Raw genomic sequence first — 18,910 nt, 5'->3', positions numbered from 1 at the left:
TCCAGTGGCATTTCCTTTGACATCTCCCCCCAATATAAAGTATGTCCCTTGCTCTCTCCATTGAACCCAGTCCTTCCCTTCATGGTGGTTAGTGCTTTTGCAAGTACGTATTTACTTGTGTGCTTATTTATTTGCTGTCTCTATAGCTCATTAAGTTTTGTGACTGATAAATGGCCTTTTCCAACAATATTTCTTGAGTGAATGAATGATTTCTCCATTATCTCTTATTGAAAGACTAATCTTATTTTCCTATTGTCCCGTTCACCAAAACCCAGATATAAACTCTCTCCACCTTCTGCAAAGTGCACACACTGTACAGAATTGTAAAGAAGAGACACAGTGGTTTGTGCCCACTCAGTGCTGCATATCCAGAAGGCAGCTTCCCTGCTGTAATCCTCCTCCCAGGAGATTCTAAGTAAGAGGTGGGCAAAAGTTTTCTGTAAAAGGCCAAATACTAAATGTTTTCAGTTGTCCTAGCCACGTGGTCTCTGTTGCAACCACTCAACTCTATGGAGAGAGGCCATAGGAAAAGGTAATGAATGAGCAGGACTGTGTTTCAATGAAATTTACTTCCAAGATGGGTTTGGGTCAGCAGGCTGTAGTTTGCCAGCTCCTGCTCTAAGTAATCAGAGACAGAGCTTTAGACATCACATCTGTATTGCCTAGATCTGTGCAAAAACCCACGAACTGGTGCTGATCCTTTTTCGGCTGCAGCCCTGCCTTTCATTCTCAAGGTGATTGTGCCCAATGGCCTCCCATCTTACTCCACGTAAAACCCGAAGTCCCCTCTGTGATCTGCAAGGCTGGGTCTGCCCTCTCTGAGCTCACCTCCTGGCAGTCCTCCCTGCTTTCAGTCCACTCCAGCCCACGCTGGCCTCAGGCTGCTCCGTGAACATGGCAGGCAGCTTCCTGCCTCAGTGCCTTTGAACTTGATGTTTCCTCTGCCTGGAATGCTCTTCTTCTGAAAACGTCACAGCTGTTTCTTCACTTCTTCCTGGACATCTTCCAAAAGTTATCTTTACAGTAAGGTCTTTCTTACCCCACTCCCTCTAGAATCTCTCACCTCAACTCCGCACACATACAGTTCCCTTCTTCTGCTTGTCTTTTTTCCTAATTCGCCAATACATATTACAGTATATACTGTGCTTATTTATCTTATTTATTATTTGCCCTCTTCACTAGAATTAAGTCCCTTTAGAGTAGGGACCACCTCTGTCTTGATCACCACTGTATCCTTAATGCCTATTACAGTGCTTGATACATGATACACACTCAGTGAATATATTGAATGATAGAAAGAATGAATAAGCAAGTCCTCATCCCTTATAGAACTTCTGTGCCTGAATCAAGACACCATCACCAATAATTTTTTTCTTTTCCTTTTAATATCCAAGAATACAAGTTTCTAGTAGCAAAAAAAAAAAAATTTGTTCACATTGTGCTCATCTTTGTACTCAAGTTAAGAATGCTTAATAGTTGCATCTAAGCAACTTCTTTTCATCTGAACTGACTCTCTCCACTGACATGATGAAACTAGAGGGAGGGAAATTAAGTTGCAAAACTCAGAAAGAAGCTGTACCTTGTTTCTTAATTAAATGCTTGCACAGAAGTTGGTTGCTGATAAGTTTTACTTAAATTTTGTGGGTATTTGTGAGTGTGCTGACCAAACCCTTACCCCATGGTTCAAGGTTATGCCAGAAAAACTCTTCTTAGAAAGCTCCAAGTACAAGGTCTTTTCCTAACTTTAAACAGAAAGCACTACGTGAACCTATGTCTCCTTTGTACTTTGAAACAAAGGAAAACATGGTTTTTTTTAAGGATTCATACGTGTGCCTGGGTTACTTATGAGCATATGAAATTGACTCAAAGTAAGGCATCGTTGACAATTACACCAACAAAAGAGGAAAAGAAAGATTAGAATTTGGATATATTTATATGTGATTAAAAGGAAATCGGAGTGAGGAAAATTAGTTGACAATCTTCACATTGGCTGCTTTGTTCGAAATGGAAGGGAAAAACCATTGCTAATTAATCTTCAAGCTGAAATCATTACTCATGCCTCCCATTTTTTAATCAATTCATTTCCTCATCGTCTTTTTGTGATCTGGAAGCAGTTTCTTCACATCAACTTTCCCATTTAGTCATTTTCCTGAGCTTTTAAAGTTTCACCTCTGAGTGGCATGCAATACCTTGAACATAGTAGGTAAACACATGCCTATTACCCTGAATTAAAGTGTCTTGAATTCTTATTTAATTATCTCTTAACTATATACCTTTTTCCAATGAGACCGTAGACACCTCAAAATCAAAGGTACCTGAACCTTCTTTCCTCTCTAAACCCAAAAACCTGGAACACACTGTTACTAAGTAAATATCGACTGAACTTGATTATTTAAACCTGGAAACATGGATATACAGCAGATACTTAGGAACTGAAGGATTATAATTTTACGGCGTTTCATAGGAAGCATTTCGGTAAAGCCTAGTGTTGAAGAGGAGCCAGACGGTGTTAGTTCACCCAGAATCAGACGTGGTGCCGGTGTGGCTGCTGCCGTTGCTGTTGGCCCTGTTAACTTCTGTTCGTCAAATCTTTCATCCCCCAGTATTTTCAGAACAGTAAGTGGGAAATGTGAGTTCAGCTAAGACTATAACACTCTAGTTATTGACTTGCTTATTTTATTTATAAGGCACCAGTGGGTTATCTCCACTGAGGTTATCTCAGGCCAGTAGCAGATTTAGTTCTAAAAACGAAAGGAAGGGAGGAACGAAGGAACAAAGGAACGAAGGAAAGGAAGGAGGGAGGGAAGAAAAAAAGCTCTGGCAGGAAGGAAAAAAAAAGAAGCAAAATTTAGAAGATTAAACATGAAGTCTCCTTTCTTAGAGTCTAAAGGTAGGATATAAAATGATAATAATAATAATAATAATAATAATAATAATAATAATAATAATAATAATAATAATAATAATAATTTCACTGATCTGTGAAATACTGAGATTTTATTTTGGTCTATGGATCAAGCTCTCTGCTCCTTGGAGGTTATGTATCCTCCAGGCATCCGTTCCCTCCCTGTGCTTAACAGCTGTATATCTGCAACACACGCCGACTCTCTCTGTCTCCCATCCGACTCCTCTCACGAGAATACTAAATTGGCTTAAATCATGTGGGAGCAATATAAATACTGTTTGGTGATGAGGATAAATTGGTTCAAATCACATAGGTACTTTCCTAAGTGCTGACTGATGAGGAAGTTTAGATGTGCTGTAGTTTATAAACAAAATGAAGTTACCTGGCAAGATTTGAGGGGTAGGAATAATTTTTGTGTCTAAGAAGTATAAAAGGAAGGGAAGTGAACACATCCCGAATCATTCTATGAGGCCACTACTACCCTGATTCCCAAATCAAAGATGTCAAAAGGAAAGAAAACTACAGACCAATATCTCCTATGAACATAAATGCAAAAGAGTCTTAACAAAATGAAAGCAAACCAAATCCAGCAGCATATAAAAAGGATTGTATACAATGACTAAGTAGAATTTACCCCTTAAATGCAAGGTTAGTTTAATATCTAAAAATCAGTTAGTGTAACACACTGTATCAACAGAATAAAGGTTGGAAATTACATGATCATCTCAGTAGACATAGAAAAGGCATTTGGCAAATCTTAACACCCTTTTATGACACTCAACAAACTAGGACTTCTTTTATCAGGCTAAAGAAGGGAGTTTCTGTGAAAAAGCATTGGTGAAAAACCCAAAGTTAATATGTCTAATGGTGAATGCTTTTCCTTTAAGATCAGGAGCAAGACAGGGCTGTGCCTTCACCACTTCTGCTTAACATTATACTGGAAGTTCAAGCCAGGGCAACTAGGCAAGCAAATGAAACAAAAAAACATTTATATTGAAATGAGGAAGCAAAATTACCTCTATTTGGAGATGACATGATCTCATTATAGAAAATCCTGAGGAATCCACCAAGAAGTGGTTGGCACTAATAAAGGAGTTCAGCAAGATTGCAGGATACAAGATTAATATACAAAAGTCAGTTGTACTTCCATACACTGGCAATGGACAATCCAAAAATGAAATTAAGAAAACAATTCCATTTTCAATCACATTATAAAGAATAAGATTCTGAGGAATAAATTTACCAAAAGAAATGCAAAATTGTACTCTGAAAACTACACAACACTGTTGAAAAAAAGTTCAAAAGACCTAAGAACATGGAAAGACATACCATGTTCATAGAATAGAAAAACGACAAAGCTATAGTAATGAAGACACACAGCAATATTGGCACATGGATAGACATATAGGTCAGTGGAATAGAACTGAGACTCTGTAAATACATTCTTACACATATGGTCAGTTCATTGATTTTTGACATAGGTGCCTGGGTAATCCAATAGGGAAAAGCAGTATTTTCAACCAATGATACTGGGACAGTTGGATATCCACATGAAAAAGACTCAAGCTGGACTTCTTTGTCACACCTAAGTAAAATTTAACCCAAAATGGATCATAGACCTAAATGAAAAACCTAAACCTATAAATCTCTGAGAAGAAAATGTAGGAGTTACTCTTCTCAGATATGATACCAAAAGAAAAAGCAACAAAAGAAAAGATGGATAAATTAGACTTTCCCAAAATTAAAAACTTTTGTACTTCAAAAGATACCATCAAGAAAGTGGAAAGACAGCTTCTAGAATGGAGACTGCAAATAATGGGGAAATATTTGCAAATTATATATCTGATAAGAGACTTTTATTCAGAATGTATAAAGGACTATTACAGCTTATTAATAAAAAGATAAATAACCCAACTTTAAAAGAGCAAAGGATTTGAATAGCTATTTAACCTAAGAAGATAAAAAACATCAAAAAAAAGCATGAAAAATGCTCAACATCGTTAGTCATGAGAGAAATGCAAACCAAAACCATTACAAGCCATCATATCTATTTAGACTGTTACAATTAAAAAACCAGATTGTAACAAGTGTTGACGAGGTGGTGGAGGATTGGAACCCCTCATATATTGCTGGTGGAAATGTAAATGGTGCAGCTGATTTGGAAAACAGTTTGACAATTCTTAAAAATGCTAAATGTGGAGTTATCACATGACCCAGCAATTCCACCCATCAGTGTACTTGCAAGAGAAATGAAAACATATGTCCACAGAAAGACTTGTCCACAAACATTCATAGCAGCATTACTCATAATAGCCAAAAGAGTAGAAGCAACCTACATGCTCATCAGTGGATGAATCAATAAAATGTGGTATATTTATACAAGTAGATAATATCCAGCCACAAAAAGGAGTGAAATACTAATACTTGCTATAACACGGATGAACTTTCAAAACATTCTGCCAAGGAAAGAAGCCAGTTGCAAAAGACAACATATTGTATGATTCCATTTATATGAAATGTCTAGGAAATAGACAAATACTGAAGGAAAGAAAGTAGATTAGTGGTTGCCTAGGACTTGGGGTTTAGGAGATTGAGAGGAGGAATGAGGAGTGACAGCTAATGGGTGTAGTGTGTCTTTTGTGGGTGATGAATGTTCTAAAATGGATTGTGGTGGTGGTTGCATAACCCTTTAATATACTAGAAATCGTTGAATTGTACAATATAAGTGGGTGAATTATATGGTGTGTATATCAATAACATTGTGGATCCTTCTACTTTTCTCCCTGAAGTAAGGATATAAGAGGAGAGCTTTCCATTTATTCATGCAAGCCCTTGACCGGATTCTTCTCCAGGGAGAAGAGGTCCCTTTCTGAGTGGAGAAATAGGGAGAATCTGACACCCTATTTGATTCCTACTGGAATCAAAGAAGCAAATCTAAGAAGAGAACTTCCCCATCTTTCTTTCCGTCTTTCCTTTCTGCCTCCCCTGTTCTCACTCCTCTCTATTTCCCCACAGCCGCATGGAGTCCCTCCTCTTGCAAGGACTACATGTCTTTCTGAAGTCACTTTGCCTTGAACTGGAGGGAGGTCTCCATCAGGTTGGGAGGTAGACAGCTCCATTACCCTCGCACTGAGTTTTACCATCAGCAGACTGCTAGGTTGCTGTTTCGATCAGGTCTTGGTGTTTACATATAAGACCCTTGAAAAGAAACGTGAGTAGTAGCACGTGCTCACCAAACTGACCCTGAATCTCCAGCACCACTGACGAGACCTTCTTCCTCTGCCCTCATGCTTCTAGTCTTCTTCAATGTAGAAGATCTTTAGACACTATCTAAGTTTTACCACTCTGTTGAACTACTGCATAGAGGAGAAAATTGACAAGAACAGGGTCAGATCAAATAATGGAGACAGTTCTCCTTAAGCAGACATTTAAAAACTAATATTAGCTTAAAAGATCCTGGAAGTCACCTAAAATTTTAGGTATAGAGTTATGAGAGGTAAAGTGCAGTTTCAAAATGTAAAATGCTCTTTTGGAAGGATTCAGTAATAACAGATAGAAAGAAAACTGCAGCTTTGGTACAATGTGCCTCTGTTGTGTCTACTCTGTATCTAGTCCCAGACTCTTAAATTAGAGCTGTGCTCTCCCACTGGTCGTCTCATGGATGATGTGTGGAAATCAGTCATCTCAACCAGTCAGCCCTCCGCCTTGCTGAGTTCTGTGCAGGGTAGAATATACACCCACGAAACTAAAGGAGAGTCAAAACTGCATCCTTATAAACAGAGGCACAGTATTTCCTAAAGTCCATGGGAAAGCTGGACTGGAGACATTGTATCAGATCAGAGCCAATGTAGTGATCTTTCCCTAACAAATCCTGAACCTAGATATTTTTCCCCTCCAGCCTGTAGGAGAATTAGGTCTTCAAGGCATCCCTGCTAAGATTTCCTTAACAGCCAACTGCATGGAAGGCTGTGGTTTGCCTCACAAATCCAGCTGCTGTCAGAAGAGAGTCTGCCTGAGCCCATTGTTAAGAGATAGATGGATAACCTGCCTCCCTTTAGAACGACAGGGCCAGGAGTTGTTCCTGCAAAAGATGAGAAAGCTGAGGGCAAACTCTGACCTTTCTTATGCATCTGTTACACAAGTAGTACAGGAGAGAGAAATGGGGTTCAGCTTATTTATTGTTTTAGAGGAACAGTGGCCAACTCACGGGTACATTGTCACAAGTGTTATCAGGCTCTCACCCTCAGATCAGCTATTCCTAGTGCTTAGAAGAGTGATATCAAAGAGAAAAAGGAAAGGTTGGCAGTGTGCTCTCCAGCACTGTCTAAAGGAGAGTGGAACTGAAGTGTCTCTTCATGGGAACAAAAGAAGTAGGGATAAGTATCCCCATTTCAACATACTATAGCACCAGAGATCTCCAGAGCTCGGAGGCACACATCCAGTGCTCAAGTTTGCAATAAGTCCTTACTAAGTGGCAAGTACTGCCTTAGGAAATGGTGACATAAAAATCAAAGCAAGACAGATACTGCCCTGAAGATCACAGTCTACTCTCTCTGGGGTAAGAGGCTGAAGATTTGGGTTCTGGTCCTGACTACCGAAAGGACTCTCCATTTCCTAGCCGTTAAACGAAGGAGAAAAGTGGTCTGTCTGTCTCAGGAGTAGTCCTGAGACTCATAGGCAGCTGTGTTCCTCAGGACTCCTTTGTGCAAATCTCCCCCTCGGGGGGTTCCTCCTTTGTACTCAGTCTACTTTGTCAACACACCATCATTTTAGGAAAGGATATGAGAAACTCATTCACCAGAAGAAACAAAGAACTACCATGCTTACAAGGTGGATCTTCCCAGGAGTATTTCCATCTGCATGGAAGACTAACTCCTGAAGTTGAATTCTGAAATAATTTCCACTTGTAGATTCCCATGTAGTAACATTTTTTTTCCCCTAGCATTATTCTAAAGTGGCAGACAACCCCACTTGACAAATCAGGCCAGCCCTGCTGCATGGAGAGCCAGTATAGAGAATCTGTGTCTTTTTTTTTAATATGTGTTAGTTTATCCGCAGACTTTATAAAGCTATCCGAGAAGTATTCTGAGGCTACCCTGCCTCATGAGAGAGAAGCGGGTGTTTTCTTTGAGGACCTCCACAGGTGGGGAGGACAGGCTCTGTGCCATAGTGACTTGGCCACGTCTGTCACAGAAATCACCCCACCATCAAATTAGAAGAAAACATAATTACCCACAACAGAACAGGAGACGGAAGGAGTGTGACAGTGCACAGCATGTGAATATCAATCCTTGGCTGTAATTGAGAGACGAGCACAGGACCGATCACAGCTGTTCCCTATCCTGCCTCAGTCTGCTTCTGAGCTTAGCACGTTGAGGTACAAAACCTTTGTCAACCCTAGACTCAAAAAATATTCCTTCAGTACCTGCTACCTCCATGACACTGCAGGGCACTGAAGGGCAAACAAAAGACGAAGACATGGTCCTTGATTCCAGGGCACTTTCACTGCAATATAGGGCTTCTGATGGAATTCGAGGCAGATGTCATCAGAGAAGCAGTTAAGGTGTAAGGGGATGAGATTATTGGCCTGCAGAAGACGGAAGTTTCCATGCTATTTTGTCCAGTATTTGAAGTACAGGTATATGGCAAAATAATTGGCATATATTCCAAAGGATACAATTAGGAGTAAATTCTGGACATTTCAGGGTGACTAATTTCAACTCTAAATATGGAAGAACTTTCCAACTTTCAGGAAATATGTGGGCAGGTTATGCACTTGGGCACATAGGAAAAGTACACACATCGTGGGGAGAGCTGAGTGTGGTCTCAGGAGGCATCACGATTTGCATACTGTAGGTGCTTAATGAGTGTCTGCTGATTAGTTGACTGATTTCTTTGAGAGGCATGCTGTTTTATTAAAGTTTCCCATACCAATGCTAACATAGTCTACCCTTTGGGAAATCTCAAAAAGTGTCAAAGAGATAATGCACTTTACAAGTTGCCAGCATTCTTTTATCAGCTCTTTATGTAACATTTCTGGGTCCTGAATTGTTGTCAGTTAATTATAGGTGAAAATGTTCTGAAAAGAATAATGTGGACCTGTTTTGTTTTGTTTTGTTTTTTAATTTTGTAATTGCTGAGGTAGCCCTGGGTTTCCATGTATCTCCAAGGATTAGAACTTTCTGGTGGTCACGTGGCCAAAAATCATCCTCCCCAGGTCCAGTTAGCTGTTTCAGAGTCATAGCTATCTGGAGGTCGGGCGGGGGGTGCATTTGACTCTTTCTTACGATTGTTTCTTGATTATTCTTCACCGAATGGAAATGGGCAGGACTAAGTCCAGGAGGATTCTTAAGACAGAAAGGAGTCAGATTTATCCCAAGAGGGCAATAAGAGATTCCTACCGTTTTCATTCCTTGAAGCTGTGTTTGATCGCCTGGCTTGTGACCGTGATTAACAGTCATTTCTATTGGTGGCTTCAAGGATGAAACACAGCAGTGTGTTGTAGTACACTGTGAGCATATAGCTAAGACCCTTAACGAATGTTCGCCCATAAGTAAAAGTGATGGCTACTATTTATTGAGTTTTTAGTATATGCCAAGGACTCTGGTAAGCCCTTTCTGTAAATTACCTCATTTCTTATTCTCAGCAACACTGTCAGGTTGGGGCTTGCGTTTTCTGCTCTGCACATGAGGAAACCGATCAGAGAGGCTGATATCGAGGGTGTGCGGTTAGGAAGGTGTGCAGCTGGGGTTTGAACCCCAACCGTGAACACAAGAGCCAGTATCAGGACCCCCTCCCCTACCCTGCTATGCGTCCATCCACTGTCCTCTATTCTCTGACTTCGAGAATTAACATCTAACATTTTCTGAGATAAACCCTGCTGATTAATTTATGCTGTGATAAAGCTGAACTAAGCTGTGTACTCTGAAAGGGGACAGATTACAGGGAGATGTGGTCAGAAGAGGGCCTTTTATCCTGAAAGGGAAATCTACTCATCAAGGATATATTCAAGTCACCAGTTCTGTCACTTTGAGAGGACCCGCTAGGAAAAGGTCTCCTTATCCCACCCCCAACACCCGCAATCTTCCCACCCCCAGGGCTGGTGGAACTCAGCCTATGGCCCCAAAGCCCTGCTGAGCTCTCGCCTCCTGGAAGCAAGTCTGGTTTGCTCTGTGAGCCGCAGAATAAATTAATGGCTGGAAAGCTCCCTTTCAGCTTCTTTCCTGCTGGTGGAGAGCAGTTCCATTAGCTTAGTCTGAGTAAGAATGTACACATACGGAATGCCACAATTGGTTGAATCCAGTTAACTGAAATCCTTTATTAATCAACATTTTTTTTCTGCAGTTAACTTCTAAGGACAAAAAAGGGCAGATTTCAAAATAATCGTCAGTGAAGAAAACTTTTAAACTTTTCTCTGGGCCTGCTGGTACACAGTCAAACTCCCTCATTTCTACAACTATATAATACTGTTCAGTAATAGCTGTTGTTTGTGGGAACGCTGATGTGGGCCAGAGGTTTGTACAGAGGGATTCAGGTGTCCGTGTTCCCTTTAATACAGCAATCCTTCGAAGCAGGTATCATAACTTTCTCTATTGAATAGATTGTATAGACCTGCCGGTGGGGTCATTAACTTGCCCCAGGTCACACGTCAAATAGATGGTCATGAGGAAGCTTGAACCCACAGGACTCAATTCTTTAACCAATATGCCAGACTTGTGTCCTGATTACTGGTGCATGATAAAACGATGACTCGGAAGTCTATCATTCAATAAATAATAATAACTAACGTTTATTGAGTGCCTCCTAGGTCCCAAGCCTGTTCTAGGCATGTTACCACTGTTCTCTCATTTAATCTTCACACTAACCCATTAAAATAGGTGCTGTTTTTGTCCCTATTTTCCAGAGTAGGAAAGTGAAATACACAGAAGTTGAGCCAATCCTCCCCATACTGCACATCACAAAGGGACGGAGCCAGTACCAGAAGCAAAATGTGTTACTCCAGAGTACATTTTTAATTGCTGCACATAAAGCCGTTTCCCCTCTTTTTTTTTTTTTTTTTTTTTTTAGAACTGAATACAGAAATGGAATACAAGTCTAATGCACTTTCGAAAGATCTCCAATAAAGTTAATCAACCAATACACGCTGAATCGAAAAGGAAGTTCTGGTTGATTAATTTAATGACTATTTAAATAATCAGATGATCCAATTCCGGAGCTTTCTGGTTAATTGAGTTTCCACTGGCTTCAGGACGTTCTGTTCAGAGAGAGTTCTAGTTCATGAGATGTGGAATTTATCTTCATTGGTAAGAAAGGCAGTTTTCAAGGATGCTCCCAGAAAACTTGCCCTTTGAAGCATTATGCTTTTATCAAGCATTTGTGCTGCAACTTTGAAGATTTTCTTTTGAATAATATTTATGAGACACCAAGACTTTGCATCATTTAAATCTGCTAAATAAGATTCCTTCCATTTCAAACATGTTTTTTAATGATTGAAGCAGACATTCTCCAGCTCTTGGTGTTAGAGAAATCCTAGGTCATCATTACTTCTGCTCTTTGCAAAATAGAAGATCCCCAAAGCTTGTAATGAATGAACTGTTAAACTCAGACATATGGATATGATATGGTTTTCAAATGGGACAAGTGGGAGTTACTAAACTTCAAAGCGATGACATTTTACCCCATCTTCCTAGAGGAAGGCACTCCAGAAATGTCCTTCAAATCAATGAATCAATTTTTCTAACTAATTTTTGTTCTTCGAACGTCTTTAGCTCAATAAACACTTAGATTATCTTAATTTTAATTCCTCCAAGTTCTTGTATTTATTATTTTCGTCTTTTATGTAATCTCTTATTCTAGGTCTTGATTTTTTAAGCACATGCTTGTGTTTATTTTATGAGCTATCAATCCACTTCTCTTGACAATTGTAAGATTCTCGGCCCCACCTCTCACCCTCCCATTCACTGCTCTGCTCTGCTTAAAGCGGTGATTTGTTAGGTCCGTGTGGCTCCTCCTCCCTTCTCCTATTTTAATATTCATATTATCTTCCACTGAGAACATCTTCCCACTTCCCACATGCCCACTGGCTTTATCTTTTTAGTGAACATGCAATGAAAATATTCGTTCCACGAGAAAGCCATCCCTTTTACTGGCAACATGGTTTGGAAATTCAAATCGTCCAGGGATTAACTCTCATCCAGTGCTCCTGCTCTAACTCCTACGCTTTTAACTCCTACACCCAAAGATATCCATTTATAAAGCCAGCAATAATGAAAGTTTTATTTTATCTCATTTTCCCCAAAATACTTATTTATTATAAAGTGTTCGTATCCTCCAGCCAAAGACCACCAGGAATGCTATTAATTGGACAAATTTGGGTTTAATGACTCATTGCAATGAGGAAAAACACACAGCTGGGGACTCTAAGCATTTCAAGAAGAAGGTATTAGAATGAACTTATTATATGATCTTTGCAGGTGTCAGGTGATTTGGAAGGGGGTTTAAGGCAGCATGGTTGGTTGCTGTCGGGAAGAGAGGGTAATTCTGTGGTCGATTATCTTAACAATTCTTCTACCTAGACGGCAAGAAGACTGACCAAGATTAAACTGTGATGGGTTAAGAAGCAGCCATCAACCCTGCTATTCTTGATAAGGGGTTGTTTGGTCTATTTTCTGTTTTGGACGATATTTGCATTTTGTTTGTGCTCAGTCATGATTACGGAGTGGTCTTATTTTGTCTCAGTTTATCCTGGTCACAAAGTGATATTGTCTGATACTTTTTTGCCAAACAGTCTGTTGTCAACAGGATAACACAAAGCCCAGCTGGGAGGGCCAGACCAGCTCCTGGCAACACCAAGCTGTCTGGGCTACTTGATCCTTTCTCAAAAGCAATGTGTATTCCTTTCCTAAAGCTAGAAGACAGAGGAAGCACTGAGAAGACAATGAAAAGCTTCCCGGGAGTCTTTTTCTCCCTGAATGGGAATAGCAGAGCAAGGGGGAGAACAAGAAAGCAAACCCCTGGGTGTGCGCTGGCTGTGCCGTGGAGACTCAGGTCTTGGCAGCATTGAGTTCCTGCAGCAGCGAAATCTGAAAAGAGAGCCCCAGAGGTCCCCCTCAAAGCCAGCTCCACTGTGGTGGTAAACAGAGATGGAGCCAGGCTGGATCTGGAAGCTAGCATCCCAAGTCAAATGACTGGAACGTTCTCCATGGCCAGTGTCCTGCAGCGGGCAGCACTGAGCTTCCCCATTCAGTGTAGCACTTCTCATGTGCCAAGCACATGTGTTAACTCACCTTAAACTCAGAACAACCCTATGAGGTGGGTCCCATCGTGACCTCCTTCTACAGATGAGAAAACTGAGACATGGAGAGGTTAAAAAACAAGGTCACAAAGATAGGAAGTAGGAGACCTGGGATTTAGACTCAGGCAGTCTGGCTTTGGAGAAGGTGCTATTAATCACAGCATCAAATAGTGTGACTTGGCCTAGCTTTGCCCACTTTGACTAGTAGTAGGTTTTAGAACACTCTCATCTCCTCTATTATATCTCTTCTCTCTCTTTTTCCCCTCTCTCTCTCTCTCTATATATATATAAAGTATATATATACACACATATCTCTGTCAATATATACACGTGTGTATGTATTTATATGTATGTTCATGTATGTTCATGTATATACACATGTGAATATGAGCAAACACACATAGTGGATTTTTTTAATTTTACCTTTATATAGAACTGCAAAGTAGATTGTCAAAAATGATGGCATGCAAACTCTGGAATGAGACTACATGCCCTTTTCTATGCATTAAGATATGTGTGAAATTTATACCAGCTCTGAAAATCATACAATGAGAATCTGTTACTAAATTCCTTTTTTTCTTATTAGGGACCTGATAAAATCCTCTAACCTCCTGCTAAGAACTAAGGGATGAGTGTCTGTTCAGTTTCATTCTGAATCCCTTTTTCCTTCCTCCCTGCCTCTCTTCTCTGTGTTTTACCCTGCCTCATTCTGTACTGGGAAGGGGACATTTCGAGAGAAGTCACTTTGTGCTTAAGGGTAATATGGAGCTAGACCCTCCGTTGCTGCACAACACCACCACAGGTTTTCAGGTAAAACCATCAAATATGTCCCTGACCTGAGCAACTTGGAGCATTCCTGTTGAATCACTTGCTACCCTCTGACTTTGTGGTTATATAGGTACCAAGATGTAACAGCCTTGGCCATCCTTTATGAATGGAGCTTGGTAATCACCTGTTTATTTCAGATAAGAGTTGATTAAAAGTAGTCATTCTGCAGTTTTGCACTGATCACCACCTCTAGGTCAGACATCATGGGGATTAGAAAATGTCTGAAAAAATTCAGCATCTCTCAGGTAGCAGGGGTGCTTTATCGACCCATTTCTACCCTGCCAAATAGCAACTTAGAACAGGTTTCTTAATTTCATATTCCATTCCCTACAGACATTTGTAACGCTGAATCGGCCAGATTAATGAATTACAAGCCAAGTTTGTAATTTGACATCATTGGTATCTATTACCATCTCTGCTGAGTAACACTCAGCAAATGTCCTTCTCAGTAAAATGAGGCAAACTATATTTCACTAAATCTTACGCTGAATATAAGGCTGTTAATAACAATCATTGCAAGAACTTTAAAAATATCTTTAAAACTAGACAAATTTTGTCAGATCATGGCCAATTCAGTTTCACAAACATTTATGGAGCACCAGTCAATGCCAAAAAATTGGAATACAAAAATAGAAAACATTAAGTGTGTGCCCTGGACAGTGAGGACTGCCAGGCCTTGGGTACCAGGAAGTGATGGACTGGAATTTGTTCAGGTCGTTGTTCCGTGGGACAAGTCACACTTGCTTCACACATCATCATCTGAGATGGTGGACCACCTGTCTTTTGAGTGCATACTGGTGTCTTGGTTTTCAGCTGTGTTGTTTGAATTGAAATAGGACTCTCAGGGTAAGAGTGAGAAAATAGTGAACACAAATTGTTTTAAATGCTATGTAGAGAGTTAAGGATTCTTTCAAGTGATCAGATGTTCAAAAAGTTGTTCTAACCTCAGAATGGAAACCAAAAGGAATAGTAAGAGGCCAAGAGAAAAGAGAGCCCCAGAGGTCTCCCCCAAAGCCATCTCCACTGTAAAGAGAGACGGAACCAGGCTGAATCTGAGAGAGAGAACATTGCAGAGGTTAGGAAAACAGGATCTCCGTGGTTAACAGGCCAACTGGACAGAGCAACAAGATAATCTCAAACCCTAATTTCTCCTTGTAGGAGCCCAGTTTTGTGAAATAATTAAGTAGCTCTTTATCTGGATAGATGGAAAGATGGATAGATGGATAGATGGATAGATGAATAGATAGATAGATAGATAGATAGATAGATAGATAGATAGATAGATAGATATACAGATAAGATACATACATATATAGCTAGAATAAATACACAGAATTGTTATCAGCAGTTATCTGTATTATGGGACTATGGGATAATTTCTTCACCATTATTTTTTCAATATTCCCCAAATTTTTAATGGAAATATGTCCTTTTTATAACCAGCAAAAGGTGATTAAAATGCGTATGTGTGTGAATGTGTGTGTATACTATCTCTTTTTCTTTTGACTAAACCAGTAATTCTCAGTTGAGGGACGTTTTGTCCCCCAGACAGTATTTGGCAATGTCTGGAGACAGTTGGTTTTCACAGCTGTGGAGTGTGCTGCTGGCATCTAGTGGGTGGAGGCCAGGATGCTTCTCAACATCCCACAATGTACAGAACACCTTCTAAAACTCATGTATATTAGAAGCTTTGATCTCTGTCTCAGAATTACCAGAGTAAAAACGGCCTCTGGACTACCAGATATTGGAAAAGTTTGTGTTTCTTGTTTACCTTTATGTCTTATATACTGACCAGCACAGATCCTCATGTGTAACAAATTCTAATAAATATATATTGGGCTCAATTGCATGAAAAGTATATAGCTCCTCTGGACACAATATAGGTATAAAGATGCATAATAAATTTTTGAATAAGTCATTAAAAGATACATTTTCTAGACTCATCTAGAATCAAGAGTTACCATTGATTTCATGGGCATCTATCACTTCGCCAGATGTTCTGCAGAGAATAAAAGTAACATGAAATATGCTCCCTGACCTTGAAGTATTTGCAGTCAAACCAAAGAGATGGAAAACTGTTTTGTTCCAGAGGAAAACAGCACATGTTTGCATGCCAAAATGAGTAACTAATTAGTGCAGCAGGAGTTTAAGGAGCAGAAAAAAAAATCAGTATGTCTGGAATTGTCAGAAATGGCTTCAAGACAAAGAAGGGAACTGAGCTAACAGACTGATGGGCAGAATTTCAATATGAGCAGCAATGAAGGGGAGGCACTGAAAGGCAGAGAAAATAGCATGAACGGAACCAAGAAGGTAAGGCTGAAGATGGCAGGCTGGTGCGGAGGGAGGGGACCACCCTGGCTGATGCAGGTCATGGACCTGAACTGCGAGGAAGTGGCCAGGTGATGGTGAAAATCAAATGGGTGACCATCAATAAGAATATCCCATAAAATATCTAAACCTATCAACTGCATAACACATAGCCAGCTCTAAAGTTTGGAAACTGTGTTTTTAGTTTTTATCACATTTAAAGTGATTATTTAACCTAATATAATTTAGCTTCATCTTCCCATACGTACAGACCTTTGTCCTACAGAAAGCAACAATCTGGCCTACATAATGTACCTAATACTCCATAGAAGTGACGGTTAGCAAAGACAAGCCAAATTTAGCCATAGCCTCGGGTAGCCTTTTACCCTCCTGTGACTACAAAGATAGCAGGAGTCCTCATTTCAGAAGAGAAGTGCTCTAATTAAAGAATTACTTCAATTACTTTAACCAATGTCCTAATATTGTTTTTGTCAAGAGAATAAGAGAACAAGTACTCTGGCCAAGGAGTCTTACAGATGATAGAAATGAATAATGACTGTTGTTAAGAATCATTGGACTAAACTCAATGCACATAGATGTTGAGCTTCTAGTTAAATGCAAGAGCACTGGATCCAAAAAAAAAAAAAAAAAAAAAAAAAAGAAAGAAACTTACCTTATTCGTAAATGCAGTTGTCATAACTCTTTCTACCTGTTAGGACAAACTTATCTTTCCTGACTATAAACCCAGAGAATAGAACTTTGGAGAATAAATCGGTTTTGTATTGGGGATAAAAAGAACTCCACTGCAATTCCTCAAAAAAGTAAAAACAGAGTTACTATATGATCCAGCAATCCCACTCCTGGGCATATATCCAGATAGTACTCCAATTTGAAAAGATACATGCACCCCAATGTTCACTGAAGCACTATTTCCAATAGCCAAGACATGGAAACAACCTAAATGTCCATTGACAGATGACTGGATAAAGAAGTTGTGGTATATTTATACAGTGGAATACTGCTTAGCCATAAAAAAGAATAAAATAATGCCATTTGCCACAACATGGATGGACCTGGAGATCGTCATACTAAGTGAAGTAAGCCAGAAAGAGAAAGAAAAATACCATATGATATCACTTTTCTGTGGAATCTAAAGCAATGATACAAATGAACTTATTTACAAAGCAGAAATAGACTCACAGACATAGAAAACAAGCTTATGGTTACCAAAAGGGAAAGGTTGGGGGAGGGATAAATTAGAACTTTGGGGTTATCAGATACAAAGTCCTATATATAAAATGGATAAACAACAAGTTCCTACTATATAGTTCAGGAAACTATATTCAGTATCTTCTAATGACCTATAATGAAAAAGAATATATATGTAAAACTGAATCACTATGCTGTACGCCAGAAACTAACACAACATTGTAAATCAACTGTTCTTCAATTTTTAAAAAGAACTCCAATGCAATAACAATTAATAGTTAATTTTTTTAAAAAACTCCCAGGTGGATAGAGCAATATGTCTTTAAAATAAAGGATTAGCATTATATACATTTAAACCTATAAATCATGGAGTCAAATTAACTGTAAAGCAAGAATTCTTAGATGTCCATAAAAGAGGTTTTGGTGAATGTTAAGTCACCTACAAAGTTTCGTTGGTTAGGAACAGGACAGCCTCACTTACAATGGTGTAACCTAAGTGGAAATTTGGTTTTCTTTAAAGAGAATTGGAGAGGAAGGTGGGCCATGGCTCTTATTACTGGCTCCGTGATGCCATTTAGGACAAATCTTCTTCCAGTTTCTAGTAAGCACCCTTAGATGACTCCCAGTTGCACTGCATTGCCCAGAAATGCATCATTTGAACCATCAATATTTGAAAGATAAGCTAAGTAAAGTTTTTGATCGTGCACACTGAAACCCCAAATAAAACTAACAAAGAAGGGGAAGTATTATATAGAGCAATTAGCAAGTGCTATCAAAAACACAAAAGTCAGTGGTAACAGTAAAACCCCAGCCGTTATAATACATTTGTTAAAGCACTGCAAAGTGACCTCGGTAACTCAGAGTTCCAAAATGGACCAAGTCCATTTTCCCGGTCTTCTTGAACTAGGTCACCTTGTGCCTTTAAAGCTACTTTTTTGTCTCATGAGTTTCTGGAAGACTAGCCCATGCACGGCTTGCATCCATTCATAGAGTTTTGCACGTAGCACTGCTGTGACTCCAAGGGCAAGAATGATCTATGAAGATTTCCGGTCGGTCAGAAAGTTACCAATTGGTGTTACCCTGGATAGTAATTGACAGAGATAACCCAGGGAAATGAAAAAAAGGAGCATTGAAGGTATGGATAATACTTTTATTTTCCCAGCTGCCTTTGGTTTTTGCTAGAAAGGAAGCATGTGGTGGTATCTTAAGATGTCAAGTGCCTGGGGGAAAAAAATCAGCTCAGTATTGAACAGTATCTGCCACATAGTAGGTGCTCAAGTAAAATCTGTTGAATGAACCTTTGCCCATTGACCCTATCAGAGGGGGGCATGGAAATTGGTTAAAAAGCAGCATTCTCCATCCACTTT

The 18,910-nt window shown here is 39.6% G+C and overlaps 1 protein-coding gene across 2 annotated transcripts in view; it reads left to right on the top strand.

Annotated features, from left to right (window-relative positions):
- Window positions 1–18,910, top strand: part of PTCHD4 (patched domain containing 4) — a 163,937-nt gene that overhangs the window by 124,827 nt on the left and 20,200 nt on the right. The window lies entirely within an intron of this gene.

Source organism: Camelus bactrianus, chromosome 20 (assembly GCF_048773025.1).
Source record: "Camelus bactrianus isolate YW-2024 breed Bactrian camel chromosome 20, ASM4877302v1, whole genome shotgun sequence".
NCBI classification, from domain to species: Eukaryota; Metazoa; Chordata; class Mammalia; order Artiodactyla; family Camelidae; genus Camelus; species Camelus bactrianus.
Note: the sequence above shows the minus strand (reverse complement) of the source record. Positions and strands in the feature narration are given on the sequence as shown.